Below are 26,492 nucleotides of genomic sequence, written 5' to 3'. Positions count from 1 at the left end.
CATTCTCAATCCTCAATCCTCAATCCTCAATCCTCAATCCTCAATACTCAATTTTCAATCCTCCATCCTCAATCCTCAATCCTCAATCATCAATCGTCAGGCTTCAATCCTCAATCCTCAATCCTCAATCCTCAATCCTCAATCCTCATTCTACAATCCTCAATACCCAATCCTCAATCTTCAGTCCTCAATCCTCAATCCTCAATTCTCAATCCTCATTCTTCAATCCTCAATCCACAATCCTCAATCCTCATTCTTCAATCCTCAATACCCAATCCTCAATCTTCAATCCTCAATCCTCAATCCTCAATCCTCAATCCTCATTCTTCAATCCTCAACACCCAATCCTCAATCTTCAATCCTCAATCCTCAATCCTCAATCCTCAATCCTCAATACTCAACCATCAATCCTTAATTCTCAATACTCAATAAAATATCCTGAATTCTCAGGATTCAATACTCAAACCTCAACACTCAACCCTCAATCCTCAATCCTCAATCCTCAATCCTCAATCCTCAATCCTCAATCCTCAATACTCAATCTTCAATCCTCCATCCTCAATCCTCAATCCTCAATCATCAATCGTCAGGCTTCAATCCTCAATCCTCAATCCTCAATCCTCAATCCTCATTCTACAATCCTCAATACCCAATCCTCAATCTTCAATCCTCAATCCTCAATCCTCAATTCTCAATCCTCGATCCTCAGTCCTCAGACCTCAAACCACAATTCTGAATCCTCAATACTCAATCTTCAATCCTCAATCCTCAGTCCTCAATACTCAACCATCAGTCCTCAGTTCTCAATACTCAATACCCAATCCTCAATCTTCAATCCTCAATACTCAATCTTCAATCCTCAATCCTCAATCCTCAATCCTCAATCCTCAATGCTCAATCCCAAATCCTCAATCCTCAACCCTCAATCTTCAATCATCAATAATCAATCTGCAATCCTCAAACCTCAATCCTCAATCCTCAATCCTCAATACTCAATTTTCAATCCTCCATCCTCAATCCTCAATCCTCAATCATCAATCGTCAGGCTTCAATCCTCAATCCTCAATCCTCAATCCTCAATCCTCAATCCTCATTCTTCAATCCTCAACACCCAATCCTCAATCTTCAATCCTCAATCCTCAATCCTCAATCCTCAATCCTCAATACTCAACCATCAATCCTTAATTCTCAATACTCAATAAAATATCCTGAATTCTCAGGATTCAATACTCAAACCTCAACACTCAACCCTCAATCCTCAATCCTCAATCCTCAATCCTCAATCCTCAATCCTCAATCCTCAATACTCAATCTTCAATCCTCCATCCTCAATCCTCAATCCTCAATCATCAATCGTCAATCTTCAATCCTCAATCCTCAATCCTCAATCCTCAATCCTCATTCTACAATCCTCAATACCCAATCCTCAATCTTCAATCCTCAATCCTCAATCCTCAATTCTCAATCCTCGATCCTCAGTCCTCAGACCTCAAACCACAATTCTGAATCCTCAATACTCAATCTTCAATCCTCAATCCTCAGTCCTCAATACTCAACCATCAGTCCTCAGTTCTCAATACTCAATACCCAATCCTCAATCTTCAATCCTCAATACTCAATCTTCAATCCTCAATCCTCAATCCTCAATCCTCAATCCTCAATGCTCAATCCCAAATCCTCAATCCTCAACCCTCAATCTTCAATCATCAATAATCAATCTGCAATCCTCAAACCTCAATCCTCAATCCTCAATCCTCAATCTTCAAAACTCTACACTCAATCCTCAATCCTCAATCCTCAATTTTCAATCCTCAATCCTCAATCTTCAATCCTCAATACTCAATATTCAATGCTCAATCCTCAATCCTCAATCCTCAATCCTCAATCTTCAATCCTCAATACTCAATATTCAATGCTCAATCCTCAATCCTCAATCCTCAATGCTAAATCCTCAATACTCAATCATCAACCCTAAATCTTCAATCCTCAATACTCAATCTGCAATACTGAATCCTCAATCCACAATCCTCAATCCTCATTCTTCAATCCTCAATACCCAATCCTCAATCTTCAATCCTCAATCCTCAATCCTCAATCCTCAATTCTCAATCCTCAATCCTCAGTACTCAACCATCAATCCTCAATTCTCAATGCTCAATAAAATATCCTGAATCCTCAGGATTCAATACTCAAACCTCAACACTCGACCCTCAATCCTCAATCCTCAATCCTCAATCCTCAATCCTCAATCCTCAATTCTCAATCCTCAATCCTCAATCCTCACACCTCAAACATCAATACTCAACACTCAGTCCTCGTCCTCAATCCACAACCCTCAATCCTCGATCCACAATCCTCAATCCTCAATCCTCAATTTTCAATCCTAAATACTCAATCTTCAATCCTCAATCCTCAATCCTCAATCCTCAATCCTCAATCCTCATTCTACAATCCTCAATACCCAATCCTCAATCTTCAATCCTCAATCCTCAATCCTCAATTCTCAATCCTCAATCCTCAGTCCTCAGTCCTCAAACCTCAATCCTCAACCCTCAGCCCTCATTCTCAATCCTCAATCCTCAATTCTCAGTCATCAGCCCTCAAACCTCAATCCTCAACACTCAGACCTCATCCTCAATCCTCAATTATCAATCCTCAATCCTCAATCTTCAATCCAGAATACTCAATCTTCAATCCTCAATACTCAATCTTCAATCTTCAATCCTCAGTCCTCAATCCTCAATCCTCAATCCTCAATCCTCAATCTTCAATCATCAATACTCAGTCTTCAATCCTCAATCCTCAATCCTCAATCCTCAATACTCATTCTTCAATCCTCAATACACAATCCTCAATCTTCAATCCTCAATCCTCAACTCTCAGTCCTCAGCCCTCAAACCTCAATCCTCAGGCCTCAGACCTCATCCTCAATCCTCAATTATCAATACTCAATCCTCAACCTTCAATCCTCAATACTCAATCATCAATCCTCAGACCTCAGTCCTCAAACCTCAATCCTCAATCCTCAATCCTCAATTCTCTTTCCTCAATCCTCAGCCCTCAGTCCTCAAACCTCAATCGTCAACCCTCAGCCCTCAGCCCTCAGCCCTCATCCTCAATCCTCAATCCTCAATCTTCAATCCTTAATCCTCAACCCTCATGCCTCAATCCTCAACCCTCAGCCCTCATTCTCAATCCACAATCCTCAATTCTCAGTCCTCAGCCCTCAAACCTCAATCCTCAAACCTCAGACCTCATCCTCAATCCTCAATTATCAATCCTCAATCCTCAAACTTCAATCCACAATACTCAATCTTCAATCCTGAATCCTCAGTCCTCAAACCTCAATTCTGAATCCTCAATACTCACTCTTCAATCCTCAATCCTCAGTACTCAATACTCAACTATCAGTCCTGAATTCTCAATACTCAATCCTCAATCCTCAATCTTCAATCCTCAATACTCAATATTCAATGCTCAATCCTCAATCCTCAATCCTCAATGCTAAATCCTCAATACTCAATCATCAACCCTAAATCTTCAATCCTCAATACTCAATCTGCAATACTCAATCCTCAATCCACAATCCTCAATCCTCATTCTTCAATCCTCAATACCCAATCCTCAATCTTCAATCCTCAATCCTCAATCCTCAATCCTCAGTCCTCATTCTTCAATCCTCAACACCCAATCCTCAAACTTCAATCCTCAATCCTCAATCCTCAGACCTCAATAATCAATCTTCAATCCTCAATACTCAATCTTCAATCCTCAATCCTCAAACCTCAAACCTCAATACTCATTCTTCAATCCTCGACACCCAATCCTCAATCCTCAATCCTCAATCCCCAATCCTCAATTCTCAATCCTCAATCCTCAATCCTCAGACCTCGAACATCAATCCTCAACCCTCAGACCTCATCCTCAATCCTCAATTATCAATCCTCAATCCTCAATCTTCAATCCAGAATACTCAATCTTCAATCCTCAATACTCAATCTTCAATCTTCATCCTCAGTCCTCAATCCTCAATCCTCAATCCTCAATCCAAAATCTTCAATCATCAATATTCAATCTTCAGTCCTCAATCCTCAATCCTCAATCCTCAATCCTCAATCCTCAATGTTCAATCCGCAATACCCAATCCTCAATCTTCAGTCCTCAATCCTCAACCCTCAATCCTCAATCCTCAATACTCAATCCTCAATCCTCAGTCCTCAAACCTCAAACCTCGATCTTCAATCCTCAATACTCAACCTTCAAACCTCGGTCCTCAATCCTGAATCCTCAATCCGCAATCCTCAATCGTCAGTCTTCAATCCTCAATACTCAATCTTCAATCCTCAATCCTCAATCCTCATTCCTCAATCCTCATTCTTCAATCCTCAATACACAATCCTCAATCTTCAATCCTCAATCCTCAATCCTCAATTCTCAATCCTCAATCCTCAGACCTCAGTCCTCAAACCTCAATCCTCAACCCTCAGCCCTCATTCTCAATCCTCAATCCTCAATCCTCAGTCCTCAAACCTCAATCCTGGATCCTCAATCCTGAATCCTCAATCTTCAGACATCAGACCTCAACAATCAGATGTCAATCCTCAATCCTCAATAGAATATCATCAAATCACAGCTTTCAATACCCAATACTCAATCTGCAATACTCAATCCTCAATCCACAATCCTCAATCCTCATTCTTCAATCCTCAATACCCAATCCTCAATCTTCAATCCTCAATCCTCAATCCTCGATCCTCAATCCTCATTCTTCAATCCTCAACACCCAATCCTCAATCTTCAATCCTCAATCCTCTATCCTCAATCCTCAATCCTCAATACTCAACCATCAATCCTCAATCCTCAATCCTCATTCCTCAATCCTCAATACACAATACTCAATCTTCAATACTCCATCCTCAATCCTCAATCCTCAATCATCAATCGTCAGGCTTCAATCCTCAATCCTCAATCCTCAATACACAATACTCAATCTTCAATACTCCATCCTCAATCCTCAATCCTCAATCATCAATCGTCAGGCTTCAATCCTCAATCCTCAATCCTCAATCCTCAATCCTCATTCTACAATCCTCAATACCCAATCCTCAGTCTTCAATCCTCAATCCTCAACCCTCAATTCTCAATCCTCAATCCTCAGTCCTCAGATCTCAAACATCAATCCTCAACCCTCAGCCATCATTCTCAATCCTCAATCCTCAATTCTCAGTCCTCAGCCCTCAAGCCTCAATCCTCAACCCTCAGACCTCATCCTCAATCCTCAATTATCAATCCACAATCCTCAATATTAAGTCCTCAATACTCAATCTTCAATCCTCAATCCTCAGTCCTCAAACCACAATTCTGAATCCTCAATACTCAATCTTCAATCCTCAATCCTCAGTCCTCAATACTCAACCATCAGTCCTCAGTTCTCAATACTCAATACCCAATCCTCAATCTTCAATCCTTAATACTCAATCTTCAATCCTCAATCCTCAATCCTCAATCCTCAATCCTCAATGCTCAATCCCCAATCCTCAATCCTCAACCCTCAATCTTCAATCATCAATAATCAATCTGCAATCCTCAAACCTCAATCCTCAATCCTCAATCCTCAATCTTCAAAACTCTAGACTTAATCCTCAATCCTCAATCCTCAATTTTCAATCCTCAATTCTCAATCTTCAATCCTCAATCCTCAATCCTCAATGCTCAATCCCCAATCCTCATTCCTCAACCCTCAATCTTCAATCATCAATAATCAATCTGCAATCCTCAAACCTCAATCCTCAACCCTCAATCCTCAATCTTCAACACTCTACACTCAATCCTCAATCCTCAATCCTCAATTTTCAATCCTCAATTCTCAATCTTCAATCCTCAATCCTCAATCCTCAATCCTCAATCCTCAATCCTCATTCTACAATCCTCAATACCCAATCCTCAATCTTCAATCCTCAATCCTCAATCCTCAATTCTCAATCCCCAATCCCCAATCCTCAGTCCTCAGTCCTCAAACCACAATCCTCAAGCCTCAGCCCTCATTCTCAATCCTCAATCCTCAATTCTCAGTCATCAGCCCTCAAACCTCAATCCTCAACCCTCAGACCTCATCCTCAATCCTCAATTATCAATCCTCAATCCTTAATCTTCAATCCAGAATCCTCAATCCTCAATCCCCAATCCTCAATCTTCAATTAGCAATACTCAACCTTCAATCCCCAATCCTCAATCCTCAATCCTCAATGCACAATCCTCAATCCATAATACTCAACCCTCAATCTTCAATCCTCAATACTCAATCTGCAATCCTCAATCCTCAATCCTCAATCCTCAATCCTCATACTTCAATCCTCAATACCCAATCCTCAAAACTCAAACCTGAATCCTCAATCCTGAATCCTCAACCTTCAGAACTCAGTCTTCAACAATCAGTTGTCAATTATCAATCCTCAATAGAATATAATAAATTCACAGTTTTCAATACTCAATACTCAATCTGCAATCTTCAAATCTCTATCGACAAACATCAATTCTCATCATTCAACCCTCAACACTCAGTCCCCAATCCTCAATACTCAATCTTCAATCCTCAATCCTCAATCCTGAATCGTCAAACCTCATTCTACAATCCTGAATCCTCCATCCTCAATCCACAATCCTCAATCCTCAATCCTCCAACGTCAGGCATCAATCCTCAATACTCAATCTTCGATCCTCAATCCTCAACTCTCAGTCCTCAGCCCTCAAACCTCAATCCTCAGGCCTCAGACCTCATCCTCAATCCTCAATTATCAATCCTCAATCCTCAACCTTCAATCCTCAATACTCAATCATCAATCCTCAATCCTCAATTCTCTATCCTCAATCCTCAGCCCTCAGTCCTCAAACCTCAATCGTCAACACTCAGCCCTCAGCCCTCAAACCTCAATCCTCAGGCCTCAGACCTCATCCTCAATCCTCAATTATCAATCCTCTATCCTCAACCTTCAATCCTCAATACTCAATCATCAATCCTCAATCCTCAATCCTCAATTCTCTGTCCTCAATCCTCAGCCCTCAGTCCTCAAACCTCAATCGTCAACCCTCAGCCCTCAGCCCTCATCCTCAATCCTCAGTCCACAATCTTCAATCCTTAATCCTCAATCCTCATGCCTCAATCCTCAATCCCCAATCCTCAGTCATCAAACCTCAATCCTGAATCCTCAATCCTGAATCCTCAATCTTCAGACCTCAGACCTGAACAATCAGATGTCAATCGTCAATCCTCAATAGAATATTATCAATTCACAGTTTTCAATACTCAATACTCAATCTGCAATCTTCAAATTTCTATCCACAAACATCAATTCCCATCACTCAACCCTCAACACTCAGTCCCCAATCCTCAATCTTCAATCCTCAAACCTCAATCCTCAATCCTCAATCCTCAATCTTCAATCCTCTATACTCAATCCTCAATCCTCAATCCTCAATCCTCAATCCTCAATACTCAATTTTCAATCCTCAATTCTCAACCTTCAATCCTCAGTCCTCAATCCTCAATCCTCAATCCTCAATCCTCATTCTACAATCCTCAATACCCAATGCTCAATCTTCAATCCTCAATCCTCAATCCTCAACTCTCAATCCTCAATCCTCAGTCCTCAGTCCTCAAACCTCAATCCTCAACCCTCAGCCCTCATTCTCAATCCTCAATCCTCAATTCTCAGTCCTCAGCCCTCAAACCTCAATGCTCAACCCTCAGACCTCATCCTCAATCCTCAATTATCAATCCTCAATCCTCAATCTTCAATCCACAATACTCAATCTTCAATCCTGAATCCTCAGTCCTCAAACCTCAATTCTGAATCCTCAATACTCAATCTTCAATCCTCAATCCTCAGTACTCAATACTCAACTATCAGTCCTGAATTCTCAATACTCAATCCTCAATCCTCAATCTTCAATCCTCAATACTCAATATTCAATGCTCAATACTCAATCCTCAATCCTCAATGCTAAATCCTCAATACTCAATCATCAACCCTAAATCTTCAATCCTCAATACTCAATCTGCAATACTCAATCCTCAATCTACAATCCTCAATCCTCATTCTTCAATCCTCAATACCCAATCCTCAATCTTCAATCCTCAATCCTCAATACTCAACCATCAATACTCAATTCTCAATACTCAATAGAATATCCTGAATTCTCAGGATTCAATACTCAAACCTCAACACTCAACCCTCATTCCTCAATCCTCAATCCTCAATCCTCAATCTTCAACCCTCAATCCTCAATCTTCAATCCTTAATCCTCAATCCTCATGCCTCAATCCTCAACCCTCAGCCCTCATTCTCAATCCTCAATCCTCAATTCTCAGTCCTCAGCCCTCAAACCTCAATCCTCAAACCTCAGACCTCATCCTCAATCCTCAATTATCAATCCTCAATCCTCAAACTTCAATCCACAATACTCAATCTTCAATCCTGAATCCTCAGTCCTCAAACCTCAATTCTGAATCCTCAATACTCAATCTTCAATCCTCAATCCTCAGTACTCAATACTCAACTATCAGTCCTGAATTCTCAATACTCAATCCTCAATCCTCGATCTTCAATCCTCAATACTCAATATTCAATGCTCAATCCTCAATCCTCAATCCTCAATGCTAAATCCTCAATACTCAATCATCAACCCTAAATCTTCAATCCTCAATACTCAATCTGCAATACTCAATCCTCAATCCACAATCCTCAATCCTCATTCTTCAATCCTCAATACCCAATCCTCAATCTTCAATCCTCAATCCTCAATCCTCAATCCTCAGTCCTCATTCTTCAATCCTCAACACCCAATCCTCAAACTTCAATCCTCAATCCTCAATCCTCAGACCCCAATAATCATTCTTCAATCCTCAATACTCAATCTTCAATCCTCAACCCTCAAACCTCAAACCTCAATACTCATTCTTCAATCCTCAACACCCAATCCTCAATCCTCAATCCTCAATCCCCAATCCTCAATTCTCAATCCTCAATCCTCAATCCTCAGACCTCGAACATCAATCCTCAACCCTCAGACCTCATCCTCAATCCTCAATTATCAATCCTCAATCCTCAATCTTCAATCCAGAATACTCAATCTTCAATCCTCAATACTCAATCTTCAATCTTCATCCTCAGTCCTCAATCCTCAATCCTCAATCCTCAATCCAAAATCTTCAATCATCAATATTGAATCTTCAGTCCTCAATCCTCAATCCTCAATCCTCAATCCTCAATCCTCAATGTTCAATCCGCAATACCCAATCCTCAATCTTCAGTCCTCAACCCTCAACCCTCAATCCTCAATCCTCAATACTCAATCCTCAGTCCTCAGTCCTCAAACCTCAAACCTCGATCTTCAATCCTCAATACTCAATCTTCAAACCTCGGTCCTCAATCCTGAATCCTCAATCCGCCATCCTCAATCGTCAGTCTTCAATCCTCAATACTCAATCTTCAATCCTCAATCCTCAATCCTCATTCCTCATTCCTCATTCTTCAATCCTCAATACCCAATCCTCAATCTTCAATCCTCAATCCTCAATCCTCAATTCTCAATCCTCAATCCTCAGTCCTCAGTCCTCAAACCTCAATCCTCAACCCTCAGCCCTCATTCTCAATCCTCAATCCTCAATCCTCAGTCCTCAAACCTCAATCCTGGATCCTCAATCCTGAATCCTCAATCTTCAGACATCAGACCTCAACAATCAGATGTCAATCCTCAATCCTCAATAGAATATCATCAAATCACAGCTTTCAATACCCAATACTCAATCTGCAATACTCAATCCTCAATCCACAATCCTCAATCCTCATTCTTCAATCCTCAATAACCAATCCTCAATCTTCAATCCTCAATCCTCAATTCTCAATCCTCAATCCTCATTCTTCAATCCTCAACACCCAATCCTCAATCTTCAATCCTCAATCCTCAATCCTCAATCCTCAATCCTCAATACTCAACCATCAATCCTTAATTCTCAATACTCAATAAAATATCCTGAATTCTCAGGATTCAATACTCAAACCTCAACACTCAACCCTCAATCCTCAATCCTCAATCCTCAATCCTCAATCCTCAATCCACAATACTCAATCTTCAATCCTCCATCCTCAATCCTCAATCCTCAATCATCCATCGTCAGGCTTCAATCCTCAATCCTCAATCCTCAATCCTCAATCCTCGTTCTACAATCCTCAATACCCAATCCTCAATCTTCAATCCTCAATCCTCAATTCTCAATCCTCAATCCTCATTCTTCAATCCTCAACACCCAATCCTCAATCTTCAATCCTCAATCCTCAATCCTCAATCCTCAATCCTCAATACTCAACCATCAATCCTTAATTCTCAATACTCAATAAAATATCCTGAATTCTCAGGATTCAATACTCAAACCTCAACACTCAACCCTCAATCCTCAATCCTCAATCCTCAATCCTCAATCCTCAATCCACAATACTCAATCTTCAATCCTCAATCCTCAATCCTCAATTCTCAATCCTCAATCCTCAGTCCTCAGACCTCAAACTTCAATCCTCAACCCTCAGCCATCATTCTCAATCCTCAATCCTCAATTCTCAGTCCTCTGCCCTCAAGCCTCAATCCTCAATCCTCAGACCTCATCCTCAATCCTGAATTATCAATCCAGAATCCTCAATCTTAAGTCCTCAATACTCAATCTTCAATCCTCAATCCTCAGCCCTCAAACCACAATTCTGAATCCTCAATACTCAATCTTCAATCCTCAATCCTCAGGCCTCAATACTCAACCATGAGTCCTCAGTTCTCAATACTCAATACCCAATCCTCAATCTTCAATCCTCAATACTCAATCTTCAATCCTCAATCCTCAATCCTCAATCCTGAATCCTCAATGCTCAATCCCCAATCCTCAATCCTCAACCCTCAATCTTCAATCATCAATAATCAATCTGCAATCCTCAGACCTCAATCCTCAATCCTCAATCCTCAATCTTCAAAACTCTACACTCAATCCTCAATCCTCAATCCTCAATTTTCAATCCTCAATTCTCAATCTTCAATCCTCAATCCTCAATCCTCAATGCTCAATCCCCAATCCTCAATCCTCAACCCTCAATCTTCAATCATCAATAATCAATCTGCAATCCTCAAACCTCAATCCTCAATCCTCAATCCTCAACCTTCAGAACTCAGTCTTCAACAATCAGTTGTCAATTATCAATCCTCAATAGAATATAATAAATTCACAGTTTTCAATACTCAATACTCAATCTGCAATCTTCAAATCTCTATCGACAAACATCAATTCTCATCATTCAACCCTCAACACTCAGTCCCCAATCCTCAATACTCAATCTTCAATCCTCAATCCTCAATCCTGAATCGTCAAACCTCATTCTACAATCCTCAATGCTCCATCCTCAATCCACAATCCTCAATCCTCAATCCTCCAACGTCAGGCATCAATCCTCAATACTCAATCTTCGATCCTCAATCCTCAACTATCAGTCCTCAGCCCTCAAACCTCAATCCTCAGGCCTCAGACCTCATCCTCAATCCTCAATTATCAATCCTCAATCCTCAACCTTCAATCCTCAATACTCAATCATCAATCCTCAATCCTCAATTCTCTATCCTCAATCCTCAATCCTCAATCCTCAATCGTCATTCTACAATCCTCAATACCCAATCCTCAATCTTCAATCCTCAATCCTCAATCCTCAATTCTCAATCCTCAATCCTCAGTCCTCAGTCCTCAAACCACAATCCTCAAGCCTCAGCCCTCATTCTCAATCCTCAATCCTCAATTCTCAGTCATCAGCCCTCAAACCTCAATCCTCAACCCTCAGACCTCATCCTCAATCCTCAATTATCAATCCTCAATCCTCAATCTTCAATCCAGAATCCTCAATCCTCAATCCCCAATCCTCAATCTTCAATCCGCAATACTCAACCTTCAATCCCCAATCCTCAATCCTCAATGCACAATCCTCAATCCATAATACTCAACCCTCAATCTTCAATCCTCAATACTCAATCTGCAATCCTCAATCCTCAATCCTCAATCCTCAATCCTCATACTTCAATCCTCAATACCCAATCCTCAAAACTCAAACCTGAATCCTCAATCCTGAATCCTCAACCTTCAGAACTCAGTCTTCAACAATCAGTTGTCAATTATCAATCCTCAATAGAATATAATAAATTCACAGTTTTCAATACTCAATACTCAATCTGCAATCTTCAAATCTCTATCGACAAACATCAATTCTCATCATTCAACCCTCAACACTCAGTCCCCAATCCTCAATACTCAATCTTCAATCCTCAATCCTCAATCCTGAATCGTCAAACCTCATTCTACAATCCTGAATCCTCCATCCTCAATCCACAATCCTCAATCCTCAATCCTCCAACGTCAGGCATCAATCCTCAATACTCAATCTTCGATCCTCAATCCTCAACTCTCAGTCCTCAGCCCTCAAACCTCAATCCTCAGGCCTCAGACCTCATCCTCAATCCTCAATTATCAATCCTCAATCCTCAACCTTCAATCCTCAATACTCAATCATCAATCCTCAATCCTCAATTCTCTATCCTCAATCCTCAGCCCTCAGTCCTCAAACCTCAATCGTCAACCCTCAGCCCTCAGCCCTCAAACCTCAATCCTCAGGCCTCAGACCTCATCCTCAATCCTCAATTATCAATCCTCAATCCTCAACCTTCAATCCTCAGTACTCAATCATAAATCCTCAATCCTCAATCCTCAATTCTCTATACTCTATCCTCAGCCCTCAGTCCTCAAACCTCAATCGTCAACTCTCAGCCCTCAGCCCTCATCCTCAATCCTCAATCCTCAATCTTCAATCCTTAATCCTCAATCCTCATGCCTCAATCCTCAATCCCCAATCCTCAGTCATCAAACCTCAATCCTGAATCCTCAATCCTGAATCCTCAATCTTCAGACCTCAGACCTGAACAATCAGATGTCAATCCTCAATCCTCAATAGAATATTATCAATTCACAGTTTTCAATACTCAATACTCAATCTGCAATCTTCAAATTTCTATCCACAAACATCAATTCCCATCACTCAACCCTCAACACTCAGTCCCCAATCCTCAATCTTCAATCCTCAAACCTCAATCCTCAATCCTCAATCCTCAATCTTCAATCCTCTATACTCAATCCTCAATCCTCAATCCTCAATCCTCAATCCTCAATACTCAATTTTCAATCCTCAATTCTCAATCTTCAATCCTCAGTCCTCAATCCTCAATCCTCAATCCTCAATCCTCATTCTACAATCCCTCAATACCCAATGCTCAATCTTCAATCCTCAATCCTCAATCCTCAACTCTCAATCCTCAATCCTCAGTCCTCAGTCCTCAAACCTCAATCCTCAACCCTCAGCCCTCATTCTCAATCCTCAATCCTCAATTCTCAGTCCTCAGCCCTCAAACCTCAATCCTCAACCCTCAGACCTCATCCTCAATCCTCAATTATCAATCCTCAATCCTCAATCTTCAATCCACAATACTCAATCTTCAATCCTGAATCCTCAGTCCTCAAACCTCAATTCTGAATCCTCAATACTTAATCTTCAATCCTCAATCCTCAGTACTCAATACTCAACTATCAATCCTGAATTCTCAATACTCAATCCTCAATCCTCAATCTTCAATCCTCAATACTCAATATTCAATGCTCAATCCTCAATCCTCAATCCTCAATGCTAAATCCTCAATACTCAATCATCAACCCTAAATCTTCAATCCTCAATACTCAATCTGCAATACTCAATCCTCAATCCACAATCCTCAATCCTCATTCTTCAATCCTCAATACCCAATCCTCAATCTTCAATCCTCAATCCTCAATCCTCAATCCTCAATCCTCAATCCTCAATCCTCAGTACTCAACCATCAATCCTCAATTCTCAATGCTCAATAAAATATCCTGAATCCTCAGGATTCAATACTCAAACCTCAACACTCAACCCTCAATCCTCAATCCTCAATCCTCAATCCTCAATCCTCAATCCTCAATTCTCAATCCACAATCCTCAATCCTCACACCTCAAACATCAATACTCAACACTCAGTCCTCGTCCTCAATCCACAACCCTCAATCCTCGATCCACAATCCTCAATCCTCAATCCTCAATATTCAATCCTAAATACTCAATCTTCAATCCCCAATCCTCAATCCTCAATACTCAATCCTCAATCCTCAATCCTCATTCTACAATCCTCAATACCCAATCCTCAATCTTCAATCCTCAATCCTCAATCCTCAATTCTCAATCCTCAATCCTCAGTCCTCAGACCTCAAACCTCAATCCTCAACCCTCAGCCATCATTCTCAATCCTCAATCCTCAATTCTCAGTCCTCAGCCCTCAAGCCTCAATCCTCTACCCTCAGACCTCATCCTCTATCCTCAGTTATCAATCCACAATCCTCAATCTTCAGTCTTCAATACTCAATCTTCTATTCTCAATCCTCAGTCCTCAAACCACAATTCTGAATCCTCAATACTCAATCGTCAATCCTCAATCCTCAGTCCTCAATACTCAACTATCAGACCTCAATTCTCAATACTCAATCCCCAACCTCAATCTTCAATCCTCAATACTCAATCTTCAATCCTCAATCCTCAATCCTCAATCCTCAATGCTCAATCCTCAATCCTCAATCCTCAACCCTCAATCTTCAATCATCAATAATCAATCTGCAATCCTCAAACCTCAATCCTCAATCCTCAATCATCAATCTTCAACACTCTATACTCAATCCTCAATCCTCAATCCTCAATCCTCAATCCTCAATCCTCAATTTTCAATCCTCAATTCTCAATCTTCAATCCTCAATCCTCAATCCTCAATTCTCAATCCTCAATCCTCAGTCCTCAGTCCTCAAACCTCAATCCTCAACCCTCAGCCCTCATTCTCAACCCTCAATCCTCAATTCTCAGTCATCAGCCCTCAAACCTCAATCCTCAACCGTCAGACCTCATCCTCAATCCTCAATTATCAATCCTCAATCCTCAATCTTCAATCCAGAATACTCAATCTTCAATCCTCAATACTCAATCTTCAATCTTCAATCCTCAGTCCTCAATCCTCAATCCTCAATCCTCAATCCTCAATCTTCAATCATCAATACTCAGTCTTCAATCCTCAATCCTCAATCCTCAATCCTCAATACTCACTCTTCAATCCTCAATACACAATCCTCAATCTTCAACCCTCAATCCTCAATCCTCAATTCTCAATCCTCAATCCTCAATCCACAGACCTCAAACATCAATACTCAACCCTCAGTCCTCGTCCTCAATCCACAACAGTCAATCCTCAATCCAAAATCTTCAATCATCAATATTCAATTTTCAGCCCTCAATCCTCAATCCTCAATCCTCAATCCTCAATACTCAATCTTCAAACCTCGGTCCTCAATCCTCAATCCTCAATCCTCAATCCTCAATCATCAGTCTTCAATCCTCAATACTCAATCTTCAATCCTCAATCCTCAATCCTCATTCCTCAATCCTCATTCTTCAATCCTCAATACCCAATCCTCAATCTTCAATCCTCAATCCTCAATCCTCAATTCTCAATCCCCAATCCTCAGTCCTCAGTCCTCAAACCTCAATCCTCAATCCTCAATCGTCAAACCTCATTCTACAATCGTCAATACCCAATCCTCAATCTTCAATCCTCAATCCTCAATCCTCAAAACTCAAACCTGATTCCTCAATCCTGAATCCTCAACCTTCAGAACTCAGTCTTCAACAATCAGTTGTCAATTCTCAATCCTCAATAGAATATAATAAATTCACAGTTTTCAATGCTCAATACTCAATCTGCAATGTTCAAATCCCTATCGACAAACATCAATTCTCATCATTCAACCCTCAACACTCAGTCCCCAATCCTCAATACTCAATCTTCAATCCTCAATCTTCAATCCTCAATCGCCAAACCTCATTCTACAATCTTCAATCCTCAATCCTCAATCCACAATCCTCAATCCTCAATCCTCCAACGTCAGGCACCAATCCTCAATACTCAATCTTCAATCCTCAATCCTCAATCCTCAACTCTCAGTCCTCAGCCCTCAAACCTCAATCCTCAGGCCTCAGACCTCATCCTCAATCCTCAATTATCAATCCTCAATCCTCAACCTTCAATCCTCAATACTCAATCATCAATCCTCAATCCTCAATCCTCAATTCTCTATCCTCAATCCTCAGCCCTCAGTCCTCAAACCTCAATCGTCAACCCTCAGCCCTCAGCCCTCATCCTCAATCCTCAATCCTCAATCTTCAATCCTCAATCCTCAATCCTCATGCCTCAATCCTCAATCCCCAATCCTCAGTCATCAAACCTCAATCCTGAATACTCAATCCTGATTCCTCAATCTTCAGACCTCAGACCTGCACAATCAGATGTCAATCCTCAATCCTCAATAGAATATTATCAATTCACAGTTTTCAATACTCAATACTCAATCTGCAATCTTCAAATTTCTATCCACAAACATCAATTCTCATCACTCAACCCTCAACACTCAGTCCCCAATCCTCAATCCTCAATGCTCAATCCCCAATCCTCAATCCTCAACCCTCAATCTTCAATCATCAGTAATCAATCTGCAATCCTCAAACCTCAATCCTCAATCCTCAATCCTCAATCTTCAACACTCTATACTCAATCCTCAATCCTCAATCCTCAATCCTCAATCCTCAATCCTCAATTTTCAATCCTCAATTCTCAATCTTCAATCCTCAATCCTCAATCCTCAATCCTCAATCCTCAATCCTCATTCTACAATCCGCAATACCCAATCCTCAATCTTCAATCCTCAATCCTCAATCCTCAATTCTCAATCCTCAATCCTCAGTCCTCAGTCCTCAAACCTCAATCCTCAACCCTCAGCCCTCATTCTCAATCCTCAATCCTCAATTCTCAGTCATCAGCCCTCAAACCTCAATCCTCAACCCTCAGACCTCATCCTCAACCCTCAATTATCAATCCTCAATCCTCAATCTTCAATCCAGATTACTCAATCTTCAATCCTCAATACTCAATCTTCAATCTTCAATCCTCAGTCCTCAATCCTCAATCCTCAATCCTCAATCCTCAATCTTCAATCATCAATACTCAGTCTTCAATCCTCAATCCTCAATCCTCAATCCTCAATACTCATTCTTCAATCCTCAATACACAATCCTCAATCTTCAACCCTCAATCCTCAATCCTCAATTCTCAATCCTCAATCCTCAATCCACTGACCTCAAACATCAATACTCAACCCTCAGTCCTCGTCCTCAATCCACAACAGTCAATCCTCAATCCAAAATCTTCAATCATCAATATTCAATCTTCAGTCCTCAATCCTCAATCCTCAATCCTCAATCCTCAATACTCAATCTTCAAACCTCGGTCCTCAATCCTCAATCCTCAATCCTCAATCCTCAATCATCAGTCTTCAATCCTCAATACTCAATCTTCAATCCTCAATCCTCAATCCTCATTCCTCAATCCTCATTCTTCAATCCTCAATACCCAATCCTCAATCTTCAATCCTCAATCCTCAATCCTCAATTCTCAATCCTCAATCATCAGTCCTCAGTCCTCAAACCTCAATCCTCAATCCTCAATCCTCAGTACTCAATACTCAACTATCAGTCCTGAATTCTCAATACTCAATCCTCAATCCTCAATCTTCAATCCTCAATACTCAATATTCAATGCTCAATCCTCAGTCCTCAATCCTCAATGCTAAATCCTCAATACTCAACCATCAACCCTAAATCTTCAATCCTCAATACTCAATCTGCAATACTCAATCCTCAATCCACAATCCTCAATCCTCATTCTTCAATCCTCAATACCCAATCCTCAATCTTCAATCCTCAATCCTCAATCCTCAATCCTCAATCCTCAATCCTCAATCCTCAGTACTCAACCATCAATCCTCAATTCTCAATGCTCAATAGAATATCCTGAATACTCAGGATTCAATACTCAAACCTCAACACTCAACCCTCAATCCTCAATCCTCAATCCTCAATCCTCAATCCTCAATCCTCAATTCTCAATCCTCAATCCTCAATCCTCACACCTCAAACATCAATACTCAACACTCAGTCCTCGACCTCAATCCACAACCCTCAATCCTCGATCCACAACCTTCAATCCTCAATACTCAATCATCAATCCTCAATCCTCAATCCTCAATTCTCTATCCTCAATCCTCAGCCCTCAGTCCTCAAACCTCAATCGTCAACCCTCAGCCCTCAGCCCTCAGCCCTCAGCCCTCATCCTCAATCCTCAATCCTCAATCTTCAATCCTTAATCCTCAATCCTCATGCCTCAATCCTCAACCCTCAGCCCTCATTCTCAATCCTCAATCCTCAATTCTCAGTCCTCAGCCCTCAAACCTCAATCCTCAAACCTCAGACCTCATCCTCAATCCTCAAATATCAATCCTCAATCCTCAAACTTCAATCCACAATACTCAATCTTCAATCCTGAATCCTCAGTCCTCAAACCTCAATTCTGAATCCTCAATACTCAATATTCAATCCTCAATCCTCAGTACTCAATACTCAACTATCAGTCCTGAATTCTCAATACTCAATCCTCAATCCTCGATCTTCAATCCTCAATACTAAATATTCAATGCTCAATCCTCAATCCTCAATCCTCAATGCTAAATCCTCAATACTCAATCATCAACCCTAAATCTTCAATCCTCAATACTCAATCTGCAATACTCAATCCTCCATCCACAATCCTCAATCCTCATTCTTCAATCCTCAATACCCAATCCTCAATCTTCAATCCTCAATCCTCAATCCTCAATCCTCAGTCCTCATTCTTCAATCCTCAACACCCAATCCTCAAACTTCAATCCTCAATCCTCAATCCTCAGACCCCAATAATCATTCTTCAATCCTCAATACTCAATCTTCAATCCTCAACCCTCAAACCTCAAACCTCAATACTCATTCTTCAATCCTCAACACCCAATCCTCAATCCTCAATCCTCAATCCCCAATCCTCAATTCTCAATCCTCAATCCTCAATCCTCAGACCTCGAACATCAATCCTCAACCCTCAGACCTCATCCTCAATCCTCAATTATCAATCCTCAATCCTCAATCTTCAATCCAGAATACTCAATCTTCAATCCTCAATACTCAATCTTCAATCTTCATCCTCAGTCCTCAATCCTCAATCCTCAATCCTCAATCCAAAATCTTCAATCATCAATATTGAATCTTCAGTCCTCAATCCTCAATCCTCAATCCTCAATCCTCAATCCTCAATGTTCAATCCGCAATACCCAATCCTCAATCTTCAGTCCTCAACCCTCAACCCTCAATATTCAATCCTCAATACTCAATCCTCAGTCCTCAGTCCTCAAACCTCAAACCTCGATCTTCAATCCTCAATACTCAATCTTCAAACCTCGGTCTTCAATCCTCAATCCTCAATCCTCATTCCTCATTCCTCATTCTTCAATCCTCAATACCCAATCCTTAATCTTCAATCCTCAATCCTCAATCCTCAATTCTCAATCCTCAATCCTCAGTCCTCAGTCCTCAAACCTCAATCCTCAACCCTCAGCCCTCATTCTCAATCCTCAATCCTCAATCCTCAGTGCTCAAACCTCAATCCTGGATCCTCAATCCTGAATCCTCAATCTTCAGACATCAGACCTCAACAATCAGATGTCAATCCTCAATCCTCAATAGAATATCATCAAATCACAGCTTTCAATACCCAATACTCAATCTGCAATACTCAATCCTCAATCCACAATCCTCAATCCTCATTCCTCAATCCTCAATACCCAATCCTCAATCTTCAATCCTCAATCCTCAATCCTCAATCCTCAATCTTCATTCTTCAATCCTCAACACCCAATCCTCAATCTTCAATCCTGAATCCTCAATCCTCAATCCTCAATCCTCAATACTCAACCATCAATCCTTAATTCTCAATACTCAATAAAATATCCTGAATTCTCAGGATTCAATACTCAAACCTCAACACTCAACCCTCAATCCTCAATCCTCAATCCTCAATCCTCAATCCTCAATCCACAATACTCAATCTTCAATCCTCCATCCTCAATCCTCAATCCTCAATCATCAATCGTCAGGCTTCAATCCTCAATCCTCAATCCTCAATACTCAATGCTCGTTCTACAATCCTCAATACCCAATCCTCAATCTTCAATCCTCAATCCTCAATCATCAATCGTCAGGCTTCAATCCTCAATCCTCAATCCTCAATCCTCAATCCTCGTTCTACAATCCTCAATACCCAATCCTCAATCTTCAATCCTCAATCCTCAATCCTCGATTCTCAATCCTCAATCTTCAGACCTCAGACCTGAACAATCAGATGTCAATCCTCAATCCTCAATAGAATATTATCAATTCACAGTTTTCAATACTCAATACTCAATCTGCAATCTTCAAATTTCTATCCACAAACATCAATTCCCATCACTCAACCCTCAACACTCAGTCCCCAATCCTCAATCTTCAATTCTCAAACCTCAATCCTCAATCCTCAATCCTCAATCTTCAATCCTCTATACTCAATCCTCAATCCTCAATCCTCAATCCTCAATCCTCAATACTCAATTTTCAATCCTCAATTCTCAATCTTCAATCCTCAGTCCTCAATCCTCAATCCTCAATCCTCAATCCTCATTCTACAATCCTCAATACCCAATGCTCAATCTTCAATCCTCAATCCTCAATCCTCAACTCTCAATCCTCAATCCTCAGTCCTCAGTCCTCAAACCTCAATCCTCAACCCTCAGCCCTCATTCTCAATCCTCAATCCTCAATTCTCAGTCCTCAGCCCTCAAACCTCAATCCTCAACCCTCAGACCTCATCCTCAATCCTCAATTATCAATCCTCAATCCTCAATCTTCAATCCACAATACTCAATCTTCAATCCTGAATCCTCAGTCCTCAAACCTCAATTCTGAATCCTCAATACTCAATCTTCAATCCTCAATCCTCAGTACTCAATACTCAACTATCAGTCCTGAATTCTCAATACTCAATCCTCAATCCTCAATCTTCAATCCTCAATACTCAATATTCAATGCTCAATCCTCAATCCTCAATCCTCAATGCTAAATCCTCAATACTCAATCATCAACCCTAAATCTTCAATCCTCAATACTCAATCTGCAATACTCAATCCTCAATCCACAATCCTCAATCCTCATTCTTCAATCCTCAATACCCAATCCTCAATCTTCAATCCTCAATCCTCAATCCTCAATCCTCAATCCTCAATCCTCAATCCTCAGTACTCAACCATCAATCCTCAATTCTCAATGCTCAATAGAATATCCTGAATACTCAGGATTCAATACTCAAACCTCAACACTCAACCCTCAATCCTCAATCCTCAATCCTCAATCCTCAATCCTCAATCCTCAATTCTCAATCCTCAATCCTCAATCCTCACACCTCAAACATCAATACTCAACACTCAGTCCTCGTCCTCAATCCACAACCCTCAATCCTCGATCCACAACCTTCAATCCTCAATACTCAATCATCAATCCTCAATCCTCAATCCTCAATTCTCTATCCTCAATCCTCAGCCCTCAGTCCTCAAACCTCAATCGTCAACCCTCAGCCCTCAGCCCTCAGCCCTCATCCTCAATCCTCAATCCTCAATCTTCAATCCTTAATCCTCAATCCTCATGCCTCAATCCTCAACCCTCAGCCCTCATTCTCAATCCTCAATCCTCAATTCTCAGTCCTCAGCCCTCAAACCTCAATCCTCAAACCTCAGACCTCATCCTCAATCCTCAAATATCAATCCTCAATCCTCAAACTTCAATCCACAATACTCAATCTTCAATCCTGAATCCTCAGTCCTCAAACCTCAATTCTGAATCCTCAATACTCAATATTCAATCCTCAATCCTCAGTACTCAATACTCAACTATCAGTCCTGAATTCTCAATACTCAATCCTCAATCCTCGATCTTCAATCCTCAATACTCAATATTCAATGCTCAATCCTCAATCCTCAATCCTCAATGCTAAATCCTCAATACTCAATCATCAACCCTAAATCTTCAATCCTCAATACTCAATCTGCAATACTCAATCCTCAATCCACAATCCTCAATCCTCATTCTTCAATCCTCAATACCCAATCCTCAATCTTCAATCCTCAATCCTCAATCCTCAATCCTCAGTCCTCATTCTTCAATCCTCAACACCCAATCCTCAAACTTCAATCCTCAATCCTCAATCCTCAGACCCCAATAATCATTCTTCAATCCTCAATACTCAATCTTCAATCCTCAACCCTCAAACCTCAAACCTCAATACTCATTCTTCAATCCTCAACACCCAATCCTCAGTCCTCAATCCTCAATCCCCAATCCTCAATTCTCAATCCTCAATCCTCAATCCTCAGACCTCGAACATCAATCCTCAACCCTCAGACCTCATCCTCAATCCTCAATTATCAATCCTCAATCCTCAATCTTCAATCCAGAATACTCAATCTTCAATCCTCAATACTCAATCTTCAATCTTCATCCTCAGTCCTCAATCCTCAATCCTCAATCCTCAATCCAAAATCTTCAATCATCAATATTGAATCTTCAGTCCTCAATCCTCAATCCTCAATCCTCAATCCTCAATCCTCAATGTTCAATCCGCAATACCCAATCCTCAATCTTCAGTCCTCAACCCTCAACCCACAATCCTCAATCCTCAATACTCAATCCTCAGTCCTCAGTCCTCAAACCTCAAACCTCGATCTTCAATCCTCAATACTCAATCTTCAAACCTCGGTCCTCATTCCTGAATCCTCAATCCGCAATCCTCAATCGTCAGTCTTCAATCCTCAATACTCAATCTTCAATCCTCAATCCTCATTCCTTATTCCTCATTCTTCAATCCTCAATACCCAATCCTCAATCTTCAATCCTCAATCCTCAATCCTCAATTCTCAATCCTCAATCCTCAGTCCTCAGTCCTCAAACCTCAATCCTCAACCCTCAGCCCTCATTCTCAATCCTCAATCCTCAATCCTCAGTCCTCAAACCTCAATCCTGGATCCTCAATCCTGAATCCTCAATCTTCAGACATCAGACCTCAACAATCAGATGTCAATCCTCAATCCTCAATAGAATATCATCAAATCAGAGCTTTCAATACCCAATACTCAATCTGCAATACTCAATCCTCAATCCACAATCCTCAATCCTCATTCTTCAATCCTCAATACCCAATCCTCAATCTTCAATCCTCAATCCTCAATCCTCAATCCTCAATCCTCATTCTTCAATCCTCAACAACCAATCCTCGATCTTCAATCCTCAATCCTCAATCCTCAATCCTCAATCCTCAATACTCAACCATCAATCCTTAATTCTCAATATTCAATAAAATATCCTGAATTCTCAGGATTCAATACACAAACCTCAACACTCAACCCTCAATCCTCAATCCTCAATCCTCAATCCTCAATCCTCAATCCACAATACTCAATCTTCAATCCTCCATCCTCAATCCTCAATCCTCAATCATGAATCGTCAGGCTTCAATCCTCAATCCTCAATCCTCAATCCTCAATCCTCGTTCTACAATCCTCAATACCCAATCCTCAATCTTCAATCCTCAATCCTCAATCCTCAATTCTCAATCCTCAGTCCTCAGTCCTCAGACCTCAAACTTCAATCCTCAACCCTCAGCCATCATTCTCAATCCTCAATCCTCAATTCTCAGTCCTCAGCCCTCAAGCCTCAATCCTCAATCCTCAGACCTCATCCTCAATCCTCAATTATCAATCCACAATCCTCAATCTTAAGTCCTCAATACTCAATCTTCAATCCTCAATCCTCAGTCCTTAAACCACAATTCTGAATCCTCAATACTCAATCTTCAATCCTCAATCCTCAGGCCTCAATACTCAACCATCAGTCCTCAGTTCTCAATACTCAATACCCAATCCTCAATCTTCAATCCTCAATACTCAATCTTCAATCCTCAATCCTCAATCCTCAATCCTCAATCCTCAATGCTCAATCCCCAATCCTCAATCCTCAACCCTCAATCTTCAATCATCAATAATCAATCTGCAATCCTCAAACCTGAATCCTCAATCCTCAATCCTCAATCTTCAAAACTCTACACTCAATCCTCAATCCTCAATCCTCAATTTTCAATCCTCAATTCTCAATCTTCAATCCTCAATCCTCAATCCTCAATGCTCAATCCCCAATCCTCAATCCTCAACCCTCAATCTTCCATCATCAATAATCAATCTGCAATCCTCAAACCTCAATCCTCAATCCTCAATCCTCAACCTTCAGAACTCAGTCTTCAACAATCAGTTGTCAATTATCAATCCTCAATAGAATATAATAAATTCACAGTTTTCAATACTCAATACTCAATCTGCAATCTTCAAATCTCTATCGACAAACATCAATTCTCATCATTCAACCCTCAACACTCAGTCCCCAATCCTCAATACTCAATCTTCAATCCTCAATCCTCAATCCTGAATCGTCAAACCTCATTCTACAATCCTCAATCCTCCATCCTCAATCCACAATCCTCAATCCTCAATCCTCCAACGTCAGGCATCAATCCTCAGTACTCAATCTTCGATCCTCTATCCTCAACTGTCAGTCCTCAGCCCTCAAACCTCAATCCTCAGGCCTCAGACCTCATCCTCAATCCTCAATTATCAATCCTCAATCCTCAACCTTCAATCCTCAATACTCAATCATCAATCCTCAATCCTCAATTCTCTATCCTCAATCCTCAATCCTCAATCCTCAATCGTCATTCTACAATCCTCAATACCCAATCCTCAATCTTCAATCCTCAATCCTCAATCCTCAATTCTCAATCCTCAATCCTCAGTCCTCAGTCCTCAAAACACAATCCTCAAGCCTCAGCCCTCATTCTCAATCCTCAATCCTCAATTCTCAGTCATCAGCCCTCAAACCTCAATCCTCAACCCTCAGACCTCATCCTCAATCCTCAATTATCAATCCTCAATCCTCAATCTTCAATCCAGAATCCTCAATCCTCAATCCCCAATCCTCAATCTTCAATCCGCAATACTCAACCTTCAATCCTCAATCCTCAATCCTCAATCCTCAATGCACAATCCTCAATCCATAATACTCAACCGTCAATCTTCAATCCTCAATACTCAATCATCAATCCTCAATCCTCAATTCTCTATCCTCAATCCTCAGCCCTCAGTCCTCAAACCTCAATCGTCAACCCTCAGCCCTCAGCCCTCAAACCTCAATCCTCAGGCCTCAGACCTCATCCTCAATCCTCAATTATCAATCCTCAATCCTCAACCTTCAATCCTCAATACTCAATCATCAATCCTCAATCCTCAATCCTCAATTCTCTATACTCTATCCTCAGCCCTCAGTCTTCAAACCTCAATCGTCAACTCTCAGCCCTCAGCCCTCATCCTCAATCCTCAATCCTCAATCTTCAATCCTTAATCCTCAATCCTCATGCCTCAATCCTCAATCCCCAATCCTCAGTCATCAAACCTCAATCCTGAATCCTCAATCCTGAATCCTCAATCTTCAGACCTCAGACCTGAACAATCAGATGTCAATCCTCAATCCTCAATAGAATATTATCAATTCACAGTTTTCAATACTCAATACTCAATCTGCAATCTTCAAATTTCTATCCACAAACATCAATTCCCATCACTCAACCCTCAACACTCAGTCCCCAATCCTCAATCTTCAATCCTCAAACCTCAATCCTCAATCCTCAATCCTCAATCTTCAATCCTCTATACTCAATCCTCAATCCTCAATCCTCAATCCTCAATCCTCAATACTCAATTTTCAATCCTCAATTCTCAATCTTCAATCCTCAGTCCTCAATCCTCTATCCTGAATCCTCAATCCTCATTCTACAATCCTCAATACCCAATACTCAATCTTCAATCCTCAATCCTCAATCCTCAACTCTCAATCCTCAATCCTCAGTCCTCAGTCCTCAAACCTCAATCCTCAACCCTCAGCCCTCATTCTCAATCCTCAATCCTCAATTCTCAGTCCTCAGCCCTCAAACCTCAATCCTCAACCCTCAGACCTCATCCTCAATCCTCAATTATCAAGCCTCAATCCTCAATCTTCAATCCACAATACTCAATCTTCAATCCTGAATCCTCAGTCCTCAAACCTCAATTCTGAATCCTCAATACTCAATCTTCAATCCTCAATCCTCAGTACTCAATACTCAACTATCAGTCCTGAATTCTCAATACTCAATCCTCAATCCTCAATCTTCAACCCTCAATACTCAATATTCAATGCTCAATCCTCAATCCTCAATCCTCAATGCTAAATCCTCAATACTCAATCATCAACCCTAAATCTTCAATCCTCAATACTCAATCTGCAATA

The sequence above is a fragment of the Calliopsis andreniformis genome, unplaced genomic scaffold (assembly GCF_051401765.1).
Source record: "Calliopsis andreniformis isolate RMS-2024a unplaced genomic scaffold, iyCalAndr_principal scaffold0082, whole genome shotgun sequence".
Taxonomy (NCBI): Eukaryota; Metazoa; Arthropoda; class Insecta; order Hymenoptera; family Andrenidae; genus Calliopsis; species Calliopsis andreniformis.
The sequence above is the reverse complement of the archived record's forward strand: the minus strand, read 5'-3'. Positions refer to the sequence as shown.